Here is a 22847-nt window from a genome sequence, read left to right as displayed (position 1 = left end):
ATTGCTAGGGCCCTACCAAATTCACAGTCCATTTTGGTCAATTTCATGGTCATTTTAAAAATCATAAATTTCATGATTTCAGATTTTTAAATCTGAAATTTCACGGTGTTGTAATTGTAGGGGTCCTGCTCAAAAAGGACCTGTGTGTGTGTGTGTGTCTGTGGAGGGGGGGGTCACAAGGTTATTGGGTAGGGGTAGTTGCAATACTGCTATCCTTACTTCTGCCGTCAAGGCTGGGCATCTGGAGAGCGATGGCTGCTGGCCGGGAGCCCAACTCTAAAGGCAGAGCCGCCACCAGCAGCAGTAAGGATGGCCTGGTATGGTATTGTCATCCTTACTTCTGCACTAGATGGACCACGGTCCAGCAGTGCTTAGGCTCACCAAAGGGATTGGCTATTTCTATTGAGACCAAGAATGTCCAGAGTGATGAGAACGGATGAGACAATTTGGGAAGGGATGTTGAAACACCTGTTTCAGGGCTATTGTCCACTTAGAGAGCAAGCTGAGATGGTCATCTTGAGAGGGCAGATCCTCCCACATCTGTTTACTGAGAGGGTCTGTACTTTCCTCTAGAGGAACATCTGGATCTGAAACATCTCATACCGGCCACTGCTGGCGATTGACTGAAAAGGCCCATGGCCTGACCCAACATGGCAATTCCCATGCTCCTAAAATATCTGCACAGTCATTTGGGAAAGGCCCAAGTCAGTTCTACAGGACAGCGCCCCTTGCAAGTGATCTCAAATGCACGGAGGTCCGCAGACTATGACTAAGACTTGCAAAGGGGCCCACCCCTCCAGTCAACATTGCTTAGGGGGCTGCAAATGAAAGAAGATTGAAACCACTGTCCTAGACCAAGAGCAAGGCCCCAGACAGACCAGTAGCAGTTTGGGCAGAGCACTCATTGCAGGGGGCCAGGGCAGAAGACCCTGCATTGTGTCCCTTCACTATATTTGGTACCGTGAGAACTGGAAGCTGGGTCTGAGTTTCATTATGATGTGGATTGAAAAAAGTAACCTCTTTTTTTTCAGAATGGAATTCTTGTTTTCCACGGATCTGCACAGCAAAGCACCTTGCATATTATCCCAGCACGAATGAGCTTGTACAGAAGACATCACCTCTACCCTGGCTGGAAGGACCAGGTCTCCTGGGGCCCTGGCTAAAAGCGTTGGATCATATTAAAGAAATTCTGTATTAAAATCACAAATGAGTTTGATTCCCCATAGTTTAAATTCCAGGGTATTACTAATTAAGAGGTAGGTCTCTTGGTTTTTGGCTGCTAATTGTGTTCGTACATCCTAAGACAGAGTCTGTTCTCAAAGCTATACTTTGTAACAACAACTACTCACACCGAGAGAGACTCCAAGCGATCCTTTGTAAAAACAGAAACAGCACCCAGAGACTCCCCCTCTTTTGTTGTATTTATCTCGCTTTGTTAACAATTGTGATTAAAATAGAGATAGAGGATGGATGGGGATGGAGGCTTGGGGTGGATAAGAAATGAATGATCAGGGAGCCTAAGAATCTAGTGTCCATCAGCCGAAGAAGGCGTCAAGTGGACACAACCAGAGGACCCACGGAGGGCAGACTGGAACCCACCCAACAGCCTCAAGGATGGGAGAACCGAAGAACAAGATCACACCTGGCAGCACAGAGCCGTCAAGAATGTGCCATCTGCTGATTGATTCAGCAACAGCGTGATGAAGCAATTCCCATAGACTGGCACAGGAAGAAATTCCTATAAAAATGGACTCTAGAAAGTGAGAACTTTGGGGTCTGATTCTGCAAACCAACTTCCAGGAGCATCAGATGAGCATCCGACAAGGCCCTGCTCCCTCCTCGTGTCCAGGCCACCTGGCCAGTGGCTTGGCACGAGCAACTCTAGGGCTGGTAACTGTGATAACAACCTTGCAGAACCTGTGTGTGTGTGTTTGTATGAATGAATGTGTGAATAAATATGAGATTGAATGGCATGTTATAGCTATAACTAACTGCTTACTGTGATTCTTTCTGTATTCACAATAAATGTGGCATTTTCCCTTTTCCCCTTTAATAAGATCCTGCTGGTTTTTATTTTATCAGTATAACATTTTGGTGGAGAATTGTGAAAGGGGGAATATTGGTAAAAACCCTCCGTTATTGTAAATATTGGTGTGCACACCGCCAGCTCTATTTAGCTCGGCATTTCTATTTGGTTAACCAGACCTGCTGGCCTCCAGGAGGCAGAGGTAAAATATACAGAGCTCATATTATTAAGCTACGATTACAGAATCCAAGTCCTATTGTTCACTGAAGTATCAGGGGCAACAAGAAGGCGTAAGGGCCAGGCAGTGCTGCTCGCTGGAACAAGGAGTAGCAGGATCAGAGGATCTCGGCTGTGACACTCGCTGACCTGTGCCAGGTGTGACGAGGAAATTTGAGAAGCTACAATTTCAGAATCTAGGCTGGGTCCCTCACTGAGTAATACCAGGAGTCACAACGAGATTGAAATGCCCGTGTTAAGACGTTTAAAAGAAAACAGTGTAAGTCGGTACCAGAGGGAGGGGGAGGGATAGCTCAGTGGTTTGCGCATTAGCCTGCTTAAACCTAGGGTTGTGAGTTCAGTCCTTGAGGGGGCCATTTAGGGATCTGGGGCAAAAATTGGGGATTGGTCCTGCTTTGAGCAAGGGGTTGGACTAGATGGCCTCCTGAGGTCCCTTCCAACCCTGATATTCTATGAATGGAGTCAGAAGGAACTCCAACCTCCTGTAAGAAATTACACCTTTTAAACAAATCCTTCAAAAATTTGGGCACAGTCCTTGGACTAAACAAGCCCTGGCTGATGTCTGGACTAGTTCAGACCTAGAGGATAGATTGGCTCAGTATATCCTCATATACAAACCTCCTAGAGCTGCCAACAGAGATGCAGCAGCAACTTGGTTGTAGCGGGAGACCTTTAATGATTCCTGCCTCTGCTTGTCTTCATGTAAAGAGGAAAAGGCATCTTTACAGGAAAAGCCAAACCAAAAGGGAGCAGACAATTGGAAGGTGCTGGCTACAAATACCCAGCGTCAGCTGGAAATAATGAAAGAGGCACTCCAGGAATGCAGAGAGAGAGAGATTCCCGGCAGACCAAGCTAAAGCCTCTGAGAAAACTGAAAGAGAGAATCATGTGGTCCAAGGTATGGTAAAGAAATGAACCTTGAAGCAGGGCCGAGCACCTGCAAATCACAGTCGTTGTGAGTCACTAAGAGTCTGAGACAAAAATTGGGCTTTGCCACTAAACAGGTAACTGCCATTACAGCGGGTGAAGGGGGAGAAGGTCCTATGTACGGCACTCCTAGGCATAATTACGAAGAGAAAAGAGAGTGAAAAGTTAACTCTGCAGAGGCTGGAGGGAATTAAGCAGCTAAACTTTGTGAAAATGTTAAAAAGGAAAAGTGTGAGAGAAAGAGCATTCTTGGTTTCTTTGCAGCCATTCTGAAGGAAAAATGGGCCCTTTTCCAAAGGAATGTCTGTAAATAAGCCAGGCAAAAATGAACTATCCGGTTGAAATCGTTTGACTATGGACAATTTAGTCAAATTTGCTAAAAGAACAGAAGGGGGTTCTATTGGAACGTAACTGCCTCAAATGTATAAAGCTCCTGCTCCCCCAAAGCACAGGATCCTGCCACTTGAACTGAGAAAGCATCTCTGCGGGTTGGAGGGATAGTTCAGTGGTTTGAACATTGGCCTGCTAAATCCAGAGTTGTGAGTTCAATCCTTGAGGGGGCCATCTGGGATCTGGGGCAAAAATTGGGGATTGGGCCTGCTTTGAGCAGGAGGTTGGACTAGATACCTCCTGAGGTCCCTTCCAATCCTGATATTCTGTGAATGTAAGATGTAAAAAACAGAGCAATGTGGAAGGGATGTTAAGGAAAAGAAAATGTGTATCTATCTGTGTGTGTGTAAATATGTAAAGTTCTAAGGACCAATTGGTTTTGTTTTTGTTTTAAATAATGCCACTAAAATCCATTTGACTCTTTAATTCAAAGTTGCAAAACTGACAGACCTTTTTGCTAGACACAGGTGATTAGTGTTGTTTGGCTTTGGGATTTGGCATTTAACCCTTAAAAGGTAACTCCATGCTTTACAAAATTTAAAATGTTTTTAAGTTGTGGATGCAGCAGGGCAGTCAAAATCAGGAGAATAGGAAAAAATTCTGGATTCTTTTTGTTTGTTTGGTTTTTGTAACAAAATAGCAGACGAGAGCTGTAGTAAAAAAAATAAAATAAGAAATAAGAAATTAAAAAGGACACCATCCTAGGGCCTAATCCCATCAGCCACACTATCAGAGGCTCGTTCACCTGCACATCTACCAATGTGATCTATGCCATTGTGTCAAGTGGAGTGCCCCAGGGGTCGGTCCTGGGGAGGTTTTGTTCAATATCTTCATAAATGATCTGGAGGATGGTGTGGATTGCACTCTCAGCAAATTTGCAGATGATACTAAACTGGGAGGAGTGGTAGATACGCTGGAGGGCAGGGATAGGATACAGAGGGACCTAGACAAATTGGAGGATTGGGCCAAAAGAAATCTGATGAGGTTCAATAAGGATAAGTGCAGGGTCCTGCACTTAGGACGGAAGAACCCAATGCACAGCTACAGACTAGGGACCGAATGGCTAGGCAGCAGTTCTGGGAAAAGGACCTAGGGGTGACAGTGGACGAGAAGCTGGATATGAGTCAGCAGTGTGCCCTTGTTGCCGAGAAGGCCAATGGCATTTTGGGATGTATAAGTAGGGGCATAGCGAGCAGATCGAGGGATGTGATCGTTCCCCTCTATTCGACATTGGTGAGGCCTCATCTGGAGTACTGTGTCCAGTTTTGGGCCCCACACTACAAGAAGGATGTGGATAAATTGGAGAGAGTCCAGCGAAGGGCAACAAAAATGATTCGGGGTCTGGAACACATGAGTTATGAGGAGAGGCTGAGGGAGCTGGGATTGTTTAGTCTGCAGAAGAGAAGAATGAGGGGGGATTTGATAGCTGCTTTCAACTACCTGAGAGGTGGTTCCAGAGAGGATGGTTCTAGACTATTCTCAGTGGTAGAAGAGGACAGGACAAGGAGTAATGGTCTCAAGTTGCAGTGGGGGAGGTTTAGGTTGGATATTAGGAAAAATTTTTTCACTAGGAGGGTGGTGAAGCACTGCAATGCGTTACCTAGGGAGGTGGTAGAATCTCCTTCCTTAGAGGTTTTTAAGGTCAGGCTTGACAAAGCCCTGGCTGGGATGATTTAATTGGGGATCGGTCCTGCTTTGAGCAGGGGGTTGGACTAGATGACCTCCTGAGGTCCCTTCCAACCCTGATCTTCTATGATTCTATGATTCTATGTGCCAGCAATGCCCCTCTGCCATGTACATTGGCCAAACTGGACAGTCTCTATGTAAAAGAATAAATGGACACAAATCAGACGTCAAGAATTAGAACATTCTAAAACCAGACGGAGAACACTTCAATCTCTCTGGTCACTCGATTACAGACCTAAAAGTGGCAATTCTTCGACAAAAAAACTTCAGAAACAGACTCCAAGAACAGGTTTCAGAGTAACAGCCGTGTTCGTCTGTATTCGCAAAAAGAACAGGAGTCCTTGTGGCACCTTAGAGACTAACCAATTTATTTGAAAAAAGAAAAGGAGGACTTGTGGCACCTTAGAGACTAACCAATTTATTTGAGCATGAGCTTTCGTGAGCTACAGCTCACTTCATCGGATGCATGCCGTGGAAACTGCAGCAGACTTTATTTATACACAGAGAATATGAAACAATACCTCCTCCCACCCCACTGTCCTGCTGGTAATAGCCAGCAGGAGAGTGAGTTTGTGTGTGTGTGTCCCCGGGGAAAAAGGGTGGGGGGTGAGAAAGCCTGGATTTGTGCTGGAAATGGCTCACCTTGATTACCATGCACATTGTAGGGAGAGTGGTCACTTTGGATGAGCTATTACCAGCAGGAGAGTGAGTTTGTGTGTATATGGGGGTGGGGGGGGGGTGAGAAAACCTGGATTTGTGCTGGAAATGGCCCACCTTGATTATCATGCACATTGTGGGGAGAGTGGTCACTTTGGATGGGCTATTACCAGCAGGAGAGTGAGTTTGTGTGTGGGGGATGGAGGGTGAGAAAACCTGGATTTGTGCTGGAAATGGCCCAACTTGATTATCATGCACATTGTGGGGAGAGTGGTCACTTTGGATGGGCTACATTCATAAACCAGTCGGAGAACACTTCAATCTCTCTGGTCACGCAATCACAGACATGAAGGTCGCTATCTTAAAACAAAAAAACTTCGAATCCAGACTCCAGCGAGAAACTGCTGAATTGGAATTCATTTGCAAATTGGATACTATTAATTTAGGCTTAAATAGAGACTGGGAGTGGCTAAGTCATTATGCAAGGTAGCCTATTTCCTCTTGTTTTTTCCTACCCCCCCCCCCCAGATGTTCTGGTTTAACTTGGATTTAAACTTGGAGAGTGGTCAGTTTGGATGAGCTATTACCAGCAGGAGAGTGAGTTTGTGTGTGTATGGGGGTGGGGGTGTGTGAGAAAACCTGGATTTGTGCTGGAAATGACCCACCTTAATTATGCACATTGTAGGGAGAGTGGTCACTTTGGATGAGCTATTACCAGCAGGATAGTGAGTTTGTGTGTGTGGTTTTTGGGAGGGGGGTGAGGGGGTGAGAGAACCTGGATTTGTGCAGGAAATAGCCCAACTTGATTATCATGCACATTGTGTAAAGAGTTGTCACTTTGGATGGGCTATCACCAGCAGGAGAGTGAATTTGTGTGGGGGGGTGGAGGGTGAGAAAACCTGGATTTGTGCTGGAAATGGCCCAACCTGATGATCACTTTAGATAAGCTATTACCAGCAGGACAGTGGGGTGGGAGGAGGTATTGTTTCATATTCTCTGTGTATAAATAAAGTCTGCTGCAGTTTCCACGGCATGCATCCGATGAAGTGAGCTGTAGCTCACGAAAGCTCATGCTCAAATAAATTGGTTAGTCTCTAAGGTGCCACAAGTCCTCCTTTTCTTTAGACTCCAAGAAGAGACTGCTGAATTGGAATTAATTTGTAAACTGGATACAATTAACTTAGGCTTGAATAGAGACTGGGAGTGGATGGGTCATTACACAAAGTAAAACTATTTCCCCTTGTCTATTTCCCCTCCTGCTGTTCTTGTAAACTGCTGGAAATGGCCCACCTTGATTATCACTACAAAAGGTTCCCGCCCCCGCTCTCCTGCTGGTAATAGCTCACCTTTCCTGATCACTCTCGTTACAATCTGTCTGGTAACACCCATTGTTTCGTGTTCTCTGTGTATATAAATCTCCCCGCTGTATTTTCCACTGAATGCATCCGATGAAGTGAGCTGTAGCTCACGAAAGCTTATGCTCTAATAAATTGGTTAGTCTCTAAGGTGCCTCAAGTCCTCCTTTTCTTTTTATGGATACAGACTAACACGGCTGCTACTCTGAAAACAAGAAGAAGCAATGTTAGAAATACTGAGCCTTAAAATGGCTCTGTATAATCAGACTGTCACTTGGATAAAAGTACATGAAAACTCTGTAAGCACAAAAAAAATAGTTACACCTTATGTAAAAATTGATATGGATCATGTTATAGAAGTTAAACTATGGAAGGAATGTGCATTTGCCCCAGAACACGTGCAGGGTATATTGTAGAAGGGGCAAAAGAAATGCAAACATACCATGCTACTTCATTAAAATGCTATTCGGGCTCCAAAGGGAGCCACGATAGGTTGTGTTTTCTTTGTCAGATTGCTGTGTGTTTTGGAAGCAGAAGTTAAAAGTAATCAAAACTCTGGTGAAATTTGATTGTGTCCCTTTTCACGAAAGCTTATGCTCCAATAAATTGGTTAGTCTCTAAGGTGCCCCAAGTCCTCCTTTTCTTTTTAAGGTAACTTTAATAAATTTAATGATAATAAGTACCCCTGTGACAATGAATAGTGTGTATGATTTTTGGAAAAATCCTTTAAGGTCATATGGTAATGATGCTTCTCAGCTATTACCTGTAAATAAACTTAAAGCTTAACACAGCAGGAAAAACATTATAAACTTGCTCTGCTGTATAAGAAGGGAAACTGAGGTACCCCACCTCAGGGATTTATTGACTAAACAGTGGGATAATTTCCCCATAACCCTTAAAAGATAGAAACCATTGAAACCTGGCCTGCCTATAGAACAAACACAGGAAAATATGGGGGTAATTCCTCTGTTTTGCCTGCAATCAGCAAGGGTATTTGGAAAAGAAATATTTTAAGCAATAATCTGCCACCCCGAAAGGGGTAGAAATGTTCTTTTTGTCTTTCAGAAAATCAGGAAAAGAGCAACCCAATACCATGAATCTACTGTCGCAACAGAAATTGTGTTTTGTGTTCTATGTTTTGTCTTGTGTTTTGTCTTGTTGCTAGCACTGTTGTGTGTTTAAAAAAAAAAACAAAACTAAACACACCTGCAGGTAATTAAGAATAAATTAAGCTCTCTGTCCCAGCTACAGGACAGCCTGATACAAAAAGAAAGGGAAAAAAAGATCACTGTTTGATACTTATCAGTACAAATGGATGCAGTATGTTTCTAGCATTATAAAACCAGACCTGTTAATTGGGGAAATTGTTGTCAAAATTGCACACCAACAGTCCCTGGAGGCAAAGGTATGGAAGGTTAGCCCACTCCCCATATTACACATGGGATCCTTCTGGCTACCCCGGACCCCGAGCCAGTGGGCTGGGGAGGGAGGGAAGCTATTGGACACTAGAGGCCGCACCGAATGGACTCCTCAAAGGTGGAAGTGTCTCCCCTTGCCTGTTGCCCAGAGCCTTGTAGTAAAGATATATCACTAAGATCGCGTATGTGGGGTCAATTGGAATCACAAACTCAAATTGCCTCCCAGTACCTTCTCTTGAATAGGCTACATAGAAAGTGACACTGACGATTATTAAATCTTAGTGTCAAAAGGGGGATTATGTTGGATCATATTAAAGAAGTTCTGTATTAAAATCACAGATGAGTTTCAGAGTAGCAGCCGTGTTCGTCTGTATCCGCAGAAAGAACAGGAGGACTGGTGGCACCTTAGAGACTCACAAATTTATTGTAGCATAAGCTTTCGTGAGCTGCTTATGCTCAAATAAATTTGCTAGTCTCTAAGGTGCCACCAGTCCTCCTTTTCTTTTTACAAACGAGTTTGATTCCCCATAGTTTAAATTCCAGGGTATTACTAATTAATTACTAATTGGTTTTTGGCTGCTAATTGTGTTCGTACATCCTAAGACAGAGTCTGTTCTCAAAGCTATACTTTGTAACAACAACTACTCACACCGAGAGAGACTCCAAGCAATACTCTGTAACAACAGAAACAGCACCCAGAGACTCCCCGCCCTTTTGTTGTATTTATCTCACTTTGTTAACAATTGTGATTAAAATAGAGATAGAGGATGGATGGGGATGGAGGCTTGGGGTGGATAAGAAATGAATGATCAGGGAGCCTAAGAATCTAGTGTCCATCAGCCGAAGAAGGCGTCAAGTGGACACAACCAGAGGACCCCGGAGGGCAGACTGGAACCCACCCAACAGCCTCAAGGATGGGAGAACCGAAGAACAAGATCACACCTGGCAGCACAGAGCCGTCAGGAATGTGCCATCTGCTGATTGATTCAGCAACAGCGTGATGAAGCAATTCCTATAGACTGGCATAGGAAGAAATTCCTATAAAAATGGACTCTAGAAAGTGAGAACTTTGGGGTCTGATTCTGCAAACCAACTTCCAGGAGAGTCAGATGAGCATCCGACAAGGCCCTGCTCCCTCCTCGTGTCCAGGCCACCTGGCCAGTGGCTTGGCACGAGCAACTCTAAGGCTGGTAACTATGATAACAACCTTGCAGAACCTGTGTGTGTGTGTTTGTATGAATGAATGTGTGAATAAATATGAGATTGAATGGCATGTTATAGCTATAACTAACTGCTTACTGTGATTCTTTCTGTATTCACAATAAATGTGGCATTTTCCCTTTTCCCCTTTAATAAAATCCTGCTGGTTTTTATTTTATGGTATAACAGAAGAACCATGTCTCCTGGGGCCCTGGCTGGAAGGACCAGGTCACCTGGGGCCCTGGCTGGAAGGACCAGGTCACCTGGGGCCCTGGCTGGAAGGACCAGGTCTCCTGGGGCCCTGGCTGGAAGGACCAGGTCACCTGGGGCCCTGGCTGGAAGGACCAGGTCACCTGGGGCCCTGGCTGGAAGGACCAGGTCTCCTGGGGCCCTGGCTGGAAGGACCAGGTCTCCTGGACCTGGGATGGGCTGTACAAACCCCACAAGGGGAAGCAGATGGTTAAGGAGCAGCTCTGGGCCAGGAGGCCTCACCCAGCCTCACCTGCCTGGCACCCTCTCACTGGGGGTACAGTGCAGCTCAGTCGGGGGGGCCAGTGAAAGGGAGCCGACCATGCCACCTGGAGCAGACCCCAGAGAGCCTGTGAGTGAGGGGGAAGAGCCCCTGGCGCCCTTTCAGTTGAAGACAGGTTGTAAGCCAATAGCTGGACCCCTGCTTGGCCTCTGGAGAGGCAAAGGGGGTGCTGGGCAGTAGAAGGTGATCCACGGAGGAGGCTAGCTGAAACCCTTGCCCAAGCAATGCACCTGAACCGCCAGCCCCGGGGGGTGGGAGGGCACAGGTTCCCCTACTGCCAGCCCCACAGACTTGAGGCACTAGGGGGACAGGAAAGAAGTGCTCTGACCACTAGGGGACTCCCCCCCCCCGCCCCATCACAGGGCCCTGGCTAGAAGGATCCTGTCTCCTGGGTCCCTGGCTAGAGGGGTCTGGTGGGTGAGAGCGGGGCTGGGAGCCAGGACTCCTGTGTTCTGTCCCCAGCTCTGGGAGGGGAGCGGGGTCCAGTGGGTTAGAGCAGGGGGCTGGGATCCTGGACTCCTGGGGTCTATCCCTCCCAGGGGAGGGGTCTGAGGGCTAGTAGATTACATCACGAGTGTTAATTTCGGCCACTGGGATCATCACAAAATGCTGCCAGGCTAATTCCTGACAGGCTGGGATGACTGAACGTGGCAGACAGGAGGGAGGGGATGCAGCAGCCAGGCTCAGTGGTCACTGCAGCCCTTCCCAGGGTGGCTCCCATCAATCATATGCCTATCACCACGCCAAGGCAGCCATTACTGGGGAGTGCCTCCCTGGGACCTCCCTGTCTCTGCTGAGAGGCCTTGACTTCTTGACCTTTTACTGTGTGAGGCAAAGGAAACCATGGGAGCCAGGACTCCTGGGTTCTATCCCCAGCACTGGGAGGGGAGTGGGGTCTAGTGGGTAGAGCGGGGTGGGGGGAGGGAGCCAGGGCTATCTTTAGGGCTGGGAGGGGTCTAGAAAGCTCTGTGTATCATGCAGTCACTTACAGGTGTGCAAATCAGCTCTCAAACACTCCTCTGGCCGGAAATCTCCCTGGCCCATATATCAAGAGGAAACTGTAAAGCCGGTGCCTTCCTCAAATGAAGCATATTCCCCTAATCAGTGGCAACAGTGTGCTGTTGTTCCCTTCCTTTTCGCTGCCCACAGGATTTATTCCCATCCTGGCTATGCAAGATCCCAGCTGATTTCCCCATCTCTGCCTCATGCCTGCTTCGGGTTCTGGGGAGGATTTGGGCAGCTGATCTCAGAGGTGGGCCCCCTGTTCTGATTTCGGGACATAGCTATTCTTGTAGCCCTCGCTTTCTGGGCAAGAGATAAGTGCCTTATAAAGGCTGATGGGGCCAGATCTTTAGCTGCTGTACACTGAAATCGGGGGGGGGGGGGGAAGGGGTGTCAGTCTGGATTTAGCCCCGGGGTCACCGAGATCATACTCCTATCCCTATTAAATGCGGTGTCATCAAACAGATCCCGGGAAGTGGCATTAACCAGTTCCCCATGCTGGTGCAAGCGCAGAACAGAGGGACAGCCCCTGGCCTGCTTGTTTTCTTCCCCCTTTCACTCAACGACGGGAGCTTTGTGCTCTTTTGAGACCGCGAGACCGCCCGTTTGGACCCCGTGACTCAGAAATTTCACTCCGAAGCCAGTTCGCTGAGCCAATACAGCATCGCTTCTCAACACTGCCCTCTAGGGACCGGCTGATGCAATGGGACGCCCCAGCCTGGTCGGGAAGCATCGGTGTCATGAATTTGCTCGGGCTGCCAGACCTCTGGTCGGAGGCCCAAAGCACAGGGAGAAAGCAGAACCCTCCCTAGTTAAGGCTAGAAGGGGCTGTTCAATCACCTAGTCCGGCCGCCCATATTTCACGGGCCCGAAAATTTCTCCCGCGTCCCCCTCTATTGAAGTCTGTAACTTGCGCTGGGCTAATGCGTTTTCCAGATAGGTGCCCAGGCTGGCTAGGAAGCCATCAGCCGCTGCCCATCAGGATTTGTTCTAACGGTTGATCCCCCGTGTGACCACCGGCTGCCAACTGGCAAAGGGCACGGGGTGCATAAGATTTTACAGGGCTTCCCTAGGTCGGATGTCTGCATGTGAGGTCTCTGCTGACAGCCGGTAGCCCGCTGGCCGTCACAATCCTTGTGAACTGGGTGTATGGAGACTGTTGAAGGAGCTGTGTACCTCCTCTGCAAATTCTGTTCTGCAAGCCAGAAAGTTAAGGCAGGAGGCAGCCGGTGGGGGGCGGGGGGGTAACGCACTCTGCCTGCTCGCTTGTGCGAAGTGTGTCGTCTGTCTCCCAACGGGGCCCCGTCACAAGAGCGCCTCCCCCTGGCCGGGCGTGGCGTGGCGGCTTCCTTCGCCCACGGCGCCCTCTGCTGGCGGCCACTCTGCCGCTGAGGTGCGCGCTCTTCCCGCGCGTCACAGCGCCCCCTATTCCCGGCTCACTGCATCGTCCCCCGCTTCCGCGGCGTCACAACGTCTCCCTGGGACCAGCGGCTCCCGGTGGGGCCTGTGCCGGCCCTGTGCCCGTGGCTGGCAGAGAAACCCTCTACCCCGGGTTGCAGCCCAGGTCCCTGCTGTAACCGGCAGCCAAGGCCTGCACAAGCCCCCATCCTGGCTGCTGCTTCTCTGGGCGTCTTCCTTTCCCCACAGCTCCCCTGGGACTTTCTCCTCTCTTCCCTCAGAGTCAGAGAGAGCCTCTCCCCCAAGCTGCGTCAAACGTCCTCTCTTTATAACCCTTTCCCAGCTTCGCCCCCACCTGGGCTGTGTCAGCAATTCCACACGTATAACCCCCCCCCCCCAGCCTCTCTTTCGATGCACCTGTGAAGGTTAATCGGCCTCTTCTGGGCCCCCTTAACCCCTTGAGGGCAGGCGTGGGGTGAGAACCCCATCACCAGCCCAGCATTAAGCAAGAGATGGGGCTTTCTGGTCAGTTCCTTTCTTGCAGATTTCGCAATCAGCAGGGAGGGGGTGCGGGCAGGCCTTAATTTGTAATGAAAGAGATCCTGGGGCTGGAGCAGTTTTTTTGCATTCATCACTGATGCGACAAGCCCAGAGCTGCCGGGGCTCTGACCTGCCGGGGCTCTGGACCTGCCGAGCCCAGAGCTGCCGGGGCTCTGACCTAACGGGGCTCTGAACCTGCCAAGCCCAGAGGTGCTGGGGCTCAGCCCTGGCACAAATTAAGCACTGGGCGCCAGGTTTGGGAATAAGGAGAACGGGCCGTTCTGGGGCAAAGGGACGGGCGGGATCCTTTGCCGAGGAAGCAACTTGACCGTGCGTTTGCCTGGTGGCCGGAGGATCACAGCCAAACCTGGCTGTAAATCACTGTCAGGGTCTTTGGCTGGGCAATATTTAGCTAGGCAGGAGAGTATCTTGTCAGCTACGCTGCGGGTTCGGCCTTCATTTTCCATGCAGGCAGCCGCTGGTTTCCAATGCTTCTCCTTGCTGTCACTAGGCTCGCTGTGCCGTGTTACATGCACTCCGACCTGCGGTCACTGGCAGCCCCTCTAAGGGCCGCGTGCTCAGCTGGAGCTGGTAAGCTGGGGCGCCCTGGGAAGCAGATCTCTGTGAATGCTATGAGCCTCCAGCGGACCGGGGAGACGTTCAAGGCCTGGAGCGTACCTGCTACTAATCCATAGAGCGAGAGCGGGGCCTGCGTGGGCCGAGAGGGCCGGGGTTTGTATTGCCTGCGGCTGATAAATCAGGGGCCTGAACCAGGGGTGCCAGAACCGGGGCTGGGGGGGTCCACGTCCCCATCACTTTTTATCTGCTTTAAGGACGAGTGATGGGAGGAGGGGGCGGAGCCTCAGGGGAAGAGGCGGAGCATGGGAGGGGCATCCAGGGAGAGGCAGAGCAGGGGCAGGGTCTTGGGGTGAGGGGTGGACCAGGCAGCGGGGCCACGGCTTGGGCACTGGTGGCCCTCCGCTTCCAGGGAGCTTCCGGCACTCCTGGGCTGAACCCCAGTGGGCAGGTGGTGAAGAGGCAGCCCCGGGTACCCCCGGGAAGCGTGTGTGTGTGTGGGGGTACAAATGTACCCCAAACGTGTCACCCGGCGTTCTCGTCCCTTGGTTGCCAAAAAAGCCAGCCGGCTAGCAAATGCAGCAGTGGCCGCCACCACGTTTGCCCAAGCTCAGCGGCCCGGAAGCGCCGGAAGCAAGGTGGAGAACGCGGTGAAGGTATATGCTCCGACCACGCCACGGGGAGGCTGAGATGTGTGTACGTTTCTCTGCTCCCCCCAAATCAAGACGCCGCCCCAGTGAGTGAAACAGACCGAGCTCTGTACGCTTCCTATCATTTTCTCTCGCCCTCGGACCGTTTCTGTGGCTCCTCTCTGAATTTTTGCACGGCCGTTTTAACCTGCGCCTGCCCAGAAGTGGACGCAATGTCTCACCGGTACCGAGGTAGAATCACCGCACAAGCCCTTTGAGGTGCAGCATCAGGCAGGGAGCTCACACTGAGTTTTCCTTGTCCATTATGACCTCTTCAATCTTTCCCCCCGGGATCCTTCTTAAGGGGATGGGAATTTTGGCTCCAATTTTAAGGCCGGCTCAACCATGAAACAGCATGAAAAACAAGAAGCTAGCCACCGGGATTTCTCATCCAACTGATACGGCCAGATCCCAAGTTATCTCCCGTCGCGATCAACACGGGTTTCAACTGAGTCTTGGCGACGCCTCACCCATTATCACAACTGTCAACAACACCTCCCGTGTCACCTAATTGTTGCTGAGCTTTGGAGGGTTATATAAGTTCTTTTGCCTGACAGACGCTGGGGTGATTTTGCAAATGCACGAGGTTGAAAAAATCGGGACTGCACGATGTATTATCTGTGGGATGGTAGCCCCCAGAGTCACCAATCATGTCAGGCGCTGCACAGACCCCGACCACCATCAGGTCTTCTGTTGTGGTTGGTGCTGTACAGACCCACCCCAACTAAGATCAGGGCTCCTCAGACCTAATGATCGTAATTTTTCTTTAATGATCATTTTAGAACTGAGGGTAACCAATACGGTGCCATCTGTCTGAATCTGCAGGCAGCCTGAACAAATGGTTCGCTGACAGATGGAATGTAATGGGCTCAATGGAGTGTTAACTCTGAAACCTAATGATAATAATGGGCATGGGTTGGAACTGACATGGGGGCACCTGCCTGAGACTGCAGAGAGCCTGGCATGGTAGCCCCAAGAGGCATGTGTCCTGCTAACCCTATATTGTGAGTGTTCGTTAATTCTGAAGTCTAACGATAAACACGATTGGAACTGAGGGGATTTTTTTCAACCAAAACTGGTAAGCCAGAAAAAAAAATCGGGACTGCACGATGTATTATCTGTGGGATGGTAGCCCCCAGAGTCACCAATCATGTCAGGCGCTGCACAGACCCCGACCACCATCAGGTCTTCTGTTGTGTTTGGTGCTGTACAGACCCACCCCAACTAAGATCAGGGCTCCTCAGACCTAATGATCGTAATTTTTCTTTAATGATCATTTTAGAACTGAGGGTAACCAATACAGTGCCATCTGTCTGAATCTGCAGGCAGCCTGAACAAATGGTTCGCTGACAGATGGAATGTAATGGGCTCAATGGAGTGTTAACTCTGAAACCTAATGATAATAATGGGCATGGGTTGGAACTGACATGGGGGCACCTGCCTGAGACTGCAGAGAGCCTGGCATGGTAGCCCCAAGAGGCATGTGTCCTGCTAACCCTATATTGTGAGTGTTCGTTAATTCTGAAGTCTAACGATAAACACGATTGGAACTGAGGGGATTTTTTTCAACCAAAACTGGTAAGCCAGAAAAAAAAATCGGGACTGCACGATGTATTATCTGTGGGATGGTAGCCCCCAGAGTCACCAATCATGTCAGGCGCTGCACAGACCCCGACCACCATCAGGTCTTCTGTTGTGTTTGGTGCTGTACAGACCCACCCCAACTAAGATCAGGGCTCCTCAGACCTAATGATCGTAATTTTTCTTTAATGATCATTTTAGAACTGAGGGTAACCAATACGGTGCCATCTGTCTGAATCTGCAGGCAGCCTGAACAAATGGTTCGCTGACAGATGGAATGTAATGGGCTCAATGGAGTGTTAACTCTGAAACCTAATGATAATAATGGGCATGGGTTGGAACTGACATGGGGGCACCTGCCTGAGACTGCAGAGAGCCTGGCATGGTAGCCCCAAGAGGCATGTGTCCTGCTAACCCTATATTGTGAGTGTTCGTTAATTCTGAAGTCTAACGATAAACACGATTGGAACTGAGGGGATTTTTTTCAACCAAAACTGGTAAGCCAGAAAAAAAAATCGGGACTGCACGATGTATTATCTGTGGGATGGTAGCCCCCAGAGTCACCAATCATGTCAGGCGCTGCACAGACCCCGACCACCATCAGGTCTTCTGTTGTGTTTGGTGCTGTACAGACCCACCCCAACTAAGATCAGGGCTCCTCAGACCTAATGATCGTAATTTTTCTTTAATGATCATTTTAGAACTGAGGGTAACCAATACGGTGCCATCTGTCTGAATCTGCAGGCAGCCTGAACAAATGGTTCGCTGACAGATGGAATGTAATGGGCTCAATGGAGTGTTAACTCTGAAACCTAATGATAATAATGGGCATGGGTTGGAACTGACATGGGGGCACCTGCCTGAGACTGCAGAGAGCCTGGCATGGTAGCCCCAAGAGGCATGTGTCCTGCTAACCCTATATTGTGAGTGTTCGTTAATTCTGAAGTCTAACGATAAACACGATTGGAACTGAGGGGATTTTTTTCAACCAAAACTGGTAAGCCAGAAAAAAAAATCGGGACTGCACGATGTATTATCTGTGGGATGGTAGCCCCCAGAGTCACCAATCATGTCAGGCGCTGCACAGACCCCGACCACCATCAGGTCTTCTGTTGTGTTTGGTGCTGTACAGACCCACCCCAACTAAGATCAGGGCTCCTCAGACCTAATGATCGTAATTTTTCTTTAATGATCATTTTAGAACTGAGGGTAACCAATACGGTGCCATCTGTCTGAATCTGCAGGCAGCCTGAACAAATGGTTCGCTGACAGATGGAATGTAATGGGCTCAATGGAGTGTTAACTCTGAAACCTAATGATAATAATGGGCATGGGTTGGAACTGACATGGGGGCACCTGCCTGAGACTGCAGAGAGCCTGGCATGGTAGCCCCAAGAGGCATGTGTCCTGCTAACCCTATATTGTGAGTGTTTGTTAATTCTGAAGTCTAACGATAAACACGATTGGAACTGAGGGGATTTTTTTCAACCAAAACTGGTAAGCCAGAAAAAAAAATCGGGACTGCACGATGTATTATCTGTGGGATGGTAGCCCCCAGAGTCACCAATCATGTCAGGCGCTGCACAGACCCCGACCACCATCAGGTCTTCTGTTGTGTTTGGTGCTGTACAGACCCACCCCAACTAAGATCAGGGCTCCTCAGACCTAATGATCGTAATTTTTCTTTAATGATCATTTTAGAACTGAGGGTAACCAATACGGTGCCATCTGTCTGAATCTGCAGGCAGCCTGAACAAATGGTTCGCTGACAGATGGAATGTAATGGGCTCAATGGAGTGTTAACTCTGAAACCTAATGATAATAATGGGCATGGGTTGGAACTGACATGGGGGCACCTGCCTGAGACTGCAGAGAGCCTGGCATGGTAGCCCCAAGAGGCATGTGTCCTGCTAACCCTATATTGTGAGTGTTCGTTAATTCTGAAGTCTAACGATAAACACGATTGGAACTGAGGGGAATTTTTTCAACCAAAACTGGTAAGCCAGAAAAAAAAATCGGGACTGCACGATGTATTATCTGTGGGATGGTAGCCCCCAGAGTCACCAATCATGTCAGGCGCTGCACAGACCCCGACCACCATCAGGTCTTCTGTTGTGTTTGGTGCTGTACAGACCCACCCCAACTAAGATCAGGGCTCCTCAGACCTAATGATCGTAATTTTTCTTTAATGATCATTTTAGAACTGAGGGTAACCAATACGGTGCCATCTGTCTGAATCTGCAGGCAGCCTGAACAAATGGTTCGCTGACAGATGGAATGTAATGGGCTCAATGGAGTGTTAACTCTGAAACCTAATGATAATAATGGGCATGGGTTGGAACTGACATGGGGGCACCTGCCTGAGACTGCAGAGAGCCTGGCATGGTAGCCCCAAGAGGCATGTGTCCTGCTAACCCTATATTGTGAGTGTTCATTAATTCTGAAGTCTAACGATAAACACGATTGGAACTGAGGGGAATTTTTTCAACCAAAACTGGTAAGCCAGAAAAAAAAATGGAGGTTTGGTGACCCCCAAAAATGTTTTGTGGATTTGTGTTGGTTTTGCTAAATTTCTTTTATCAAAGGCAAGTCAGAAAAAATCAAACATTTTTTAAACAAAATGCTTTGATTTTTCATTTTGAGATTTCATTTTGTTTTATTAGGAACACCATTAAAAAGGTTGAAAAATATCGAAAAGGTTTGATTTCATTTGGTTCAAAAAGATGGTGTGTGTAATTTAATTTCAAGAAACATCAGCAGTGTTTCAAAGTGGTTGCAAGATTGGGGTTTTTTGCTCCGAAAAAAAGTGGCATTTTGAGAGTTCCTTCAGCTGAAATGTAAGAAAATGAAAACTGTTTCAAATCGGCTGAAACATTTTGATCTTTTTCAGTTTGCAATGACTTCTTTGTTCAAGCTTCCTTGTCATTTAACTTAACCCGCCCCCCCGAAATGTTTAAAAAACAGCTGAAAAGTTTCAATTTTTTCGAAATGAAACATTTCATTTGACCCCAAATGAATTTTTGGGGGGCATTTTCGATTCGCTAAAAAAGTCTAAAATCTAATTTTTTGGTTCAACCCATCCCACCCCCCAGTTTTCAAAAAAATCCCTTATTTGCTCAGTGCTAGATGTGCCATTTCATGGCCGCTTGGAACAAAACAAGGAGGATTGTATTGTATAGGGACCTACCTGCTTTGAAATCCCAAGTGGGTGGGGCTTATGCTGTGGGAGGAGCGAAGGAGAGCCACACCCCTTATTTCCCTTATTCCCCCCGCCCCTGGATTGTAAATAGACACAGCTTCGATTCATTTTTGCATCAAAGGCTTTTTATTAACAATAGATGCGGAAAGCTATGTCACATCAAGAGCAGAATTGACCCCCTCCCAAACAGTGTGTATGTGTATGTCTGAAATGGGGGTGTGTGTGTGTTAATTCCTTACCCCTAGACTGACCCCAGCCCCTCCCTTTATGACTTCTCACAGCCTCCCCCTGTGAGGTAGGACAGTTTTATAAACTCCGTTTGACAGATGTGGGGTGGGAACTGAGGGAAGCCAATTGACTGGCCCAAGGTCACACTGTAAACTGCTGGCAGAGCTGGGAGCAGAATACAACCCCCCCACCCCCATTAGACCCACTCCCCTCGGTGGGCTGGGAATAGAACCCAGGAGTCCTGACTCCAATCCCACCACCTCTAACCACTACTCCCCTCTAAAAGGCAGACACAGAACCCAGGAGTCCTGGATCCCAGGCCCCCCTGCTCTAACCACTAGACCCCACTCCCCTGTCAAAGCTGGGAAGAGAACATAGGAGTCCTGGTTCCCAGCCCTCCCCTCCCAGGATAGAACCCAGGAGTCCGGGCTCCCAGCCCACCTTCCACTAAGTACTAGATCCCACAGCTGGAGAACAAACCCAGGAGTCCTGGCTCCAGACTCTGTGCTGTAACCACTGGACACTGTGGTCCTGCCACCCACTTTTGTGAATGTTAAATGAGAACAAAAGCATGAACTATATTGCAAGTTAAAGTCAGAGAGTATTTTAACTAGAGAAAAGATCAGAAAATTCAGTGGTCCCCTTAAATTTGCCCCGGTGGAATTTAATAGTTTGATGTAAAAGAAGTTCCTTCCAATTAAAGCTGTTCCAGATCTGGAATTCCTTATATTTGGGGGGGGGGGCATGGGGGGGAATGCTTTCCGATTCAGAATGAATCCCTCCAAAATTTTAAAAGTTTCCATGAAACAAAATTTTTGAAAAATTCAAGTTTTGAATTTGATTTTTTAAAATTTCAGTTTATGTTCTTGCTCTTTTCATATTATGGTTTTCTTTCCTGTAATGTATCATGTAAAACACATTTCTAACTGAAAAGTCATTTCCAGATTTTTAAGAAATGGAATGTATTGTTCTGATTCAAACATTTTTGTTCTGATTTCCACTTTTCTGTATGTGGTTGGTCTTTTTATTTTATAATGTATAAGTTAAAATACAGTTTGAAATGAAAAGTCAGAACTTTTCAATCTGATCAAAATGTTCCATTCCGATGTCAGCTTTTCTTATCATCTCTTTATTTTAAAATAAAATACAAGATCAAGAGAAAGAGCGTGTGTGTATGTGGGATAGTATCTTATATTCTCTCCTCTGTAGACTATAAAGCATGATAAATTTCAAAACAAAGTATCATAAAGTTTCATTTCAATTTCAACTTCACTGTTCTTGTCATTTCTTCATCCTGTATTTTATTTTGTATTGTTTCATTTATATATATATATATATATATATATAATTTTTATTCTAGTCTACTCAACTTAGAATATAAAATAAAATCCATTTCAAAAGGAAAAATTGCAATATTTAATTTCAGCTTTGCTTTTCTTGATCTTGCATTTTATTTTGCATTTCATTTTCTATTTTCTATTTTATTTTATAGTCTCCTATATTATTAATATATTTAATTTCTTGATCTTGTGTTTTATTTCCTAGTTCATTTCTATATTTTGAATTTTATTTTATAGACGACTATATTCATGTATTTCAAATCACTTTGAAATTAAAAACTGGAACATTTTAACCTGATAGACATGTTTCAAATGGGGTTTGACTTTTCATTTCTTGATCTTGTATTTTATTTTACGTTAGCGTCTATTCAATTCAAGTAGTATTTATAATAGAATGGAAAATCAAATCAATTTCAAAATAAAAAGTCCTTTCAAAAATGAAAAATCAAAACGTTTCTTTGTCTTTTCTTGTCTTGTCATCTCTTGATCTTCGACTGTATTTTACTGTATATTATTTCCACTTTTATATTTTTTAATTTTATTTTCTCGCCTATTCTTTATTATTTACAACAGAAGAGAAAATCAAATCCATTTGAAAGTGAAATACAATTTTGAAATGAAATTTCCTTGAAATTGACCTGTCCTCATTTTGATGTCAATGAATCAGCCACAAAATATTCCATCCCAACCACAAAATATTCCATCAAAGAAATGTTTCCATCTAATTGGAGCGGATCTCATTTCTCCCCCAACACAACTCTCCTGGGGATTAAAAAGCGTATCCAATTCTAGTTTCCTAGGCCGAGTCTCGGTAGGCTGACTGGTTTTTATCTTAGCCGAGTGTGAATCAGTGAATCAGCCGAGTGTGAATCAGCCACTGATTTTAAATTCTCCAGGGCAGGTTTTTTCATTCATCGCTATTGAAACGTTCTGAGGGGGGAATGAAAAACTACCAAGCCCTTCCAAAAAATAAAAATATGGAATCTCATCTACACTGGGTTTATATTGTCAGATCTCTGTCTTGGTAGGGGAGATAGATAGATAGATAGATAGATAGATAGATAGAAGGGGGTCTTTGGGGATGTATGGATAGATAGACAGACAGATAGAGGGGCGTGTATAGGAATGGATAAATGGATGGATGGAGAGGGGTATGGGGATAATAGAGGAGGTGCGTGGGGATGGATGGATGGATAGATAGATACATGGGGTGCATAGGGATTGATTGATTGATAGCTAGAGGTAGGTGCATGGAGATAGATAGATAGATAGATAGACAGTGTGATGGGGTGGACTAGTCCCAAAGGCCCCTGTTGGACACTTCAGGGTCCTGCCTCACCCATCCCAGGAAAGGAGCAGTGGAGAGGTCCTCCAAGCGGCCTCGAATGGTTGTGAGGAAGAAACCAATCAGAGGGGCTATTAGAACGGCTAATCAGGGACCAGCAGGGCCATATCAAAGGAGCTGCGGAATAGAGGAGCACTAGCAGTCAGCTGCTGCTTGGAGCTGGAGAAGAAAGGACAGCATGCCTGGCTGGAAGAGCAGCAGGACCACTGACGGCTAAGTGGGGGCAGGGACCAGGGGAGCAATGAAGGAGCTCCTAGCTCGCTGCTAGGACTGAGTAGGGACTGAGCCCAGCTGGAGGGCCACAGGAAGATAGTGTCTCCACGGAGGAAGCCCTGGAGATATGCCCCATACCAGGAAGGGCTACTTAAAGACTGAGCCCAGGGAGGGCTAGAGAGACACCACCAGAGGGGTACACAGGTAGGCCCTGGTGGACTGTATGTCCTGGAAGGGATCTGTTCTGACTCGGCCGGAGGGCTGAGTCCGTGAGAAAACCACCCGAGAACCACTGAAGGGGGTCACCA

This window comes from Lepidochelys olivacea, assembly GCF_965140295.1.
Source record: "Lepidochelys olivacea isolate rLepOli2 genome assembly, chromosome: 6".
NCBI lineage: Eukaryota > Metazoa > Chordata > Testudines > Cheloniidae > Lepidochelys > Lepidochelys olivacea.
This window is presented reverse-complemented; position numbering follows the sequence as displayed.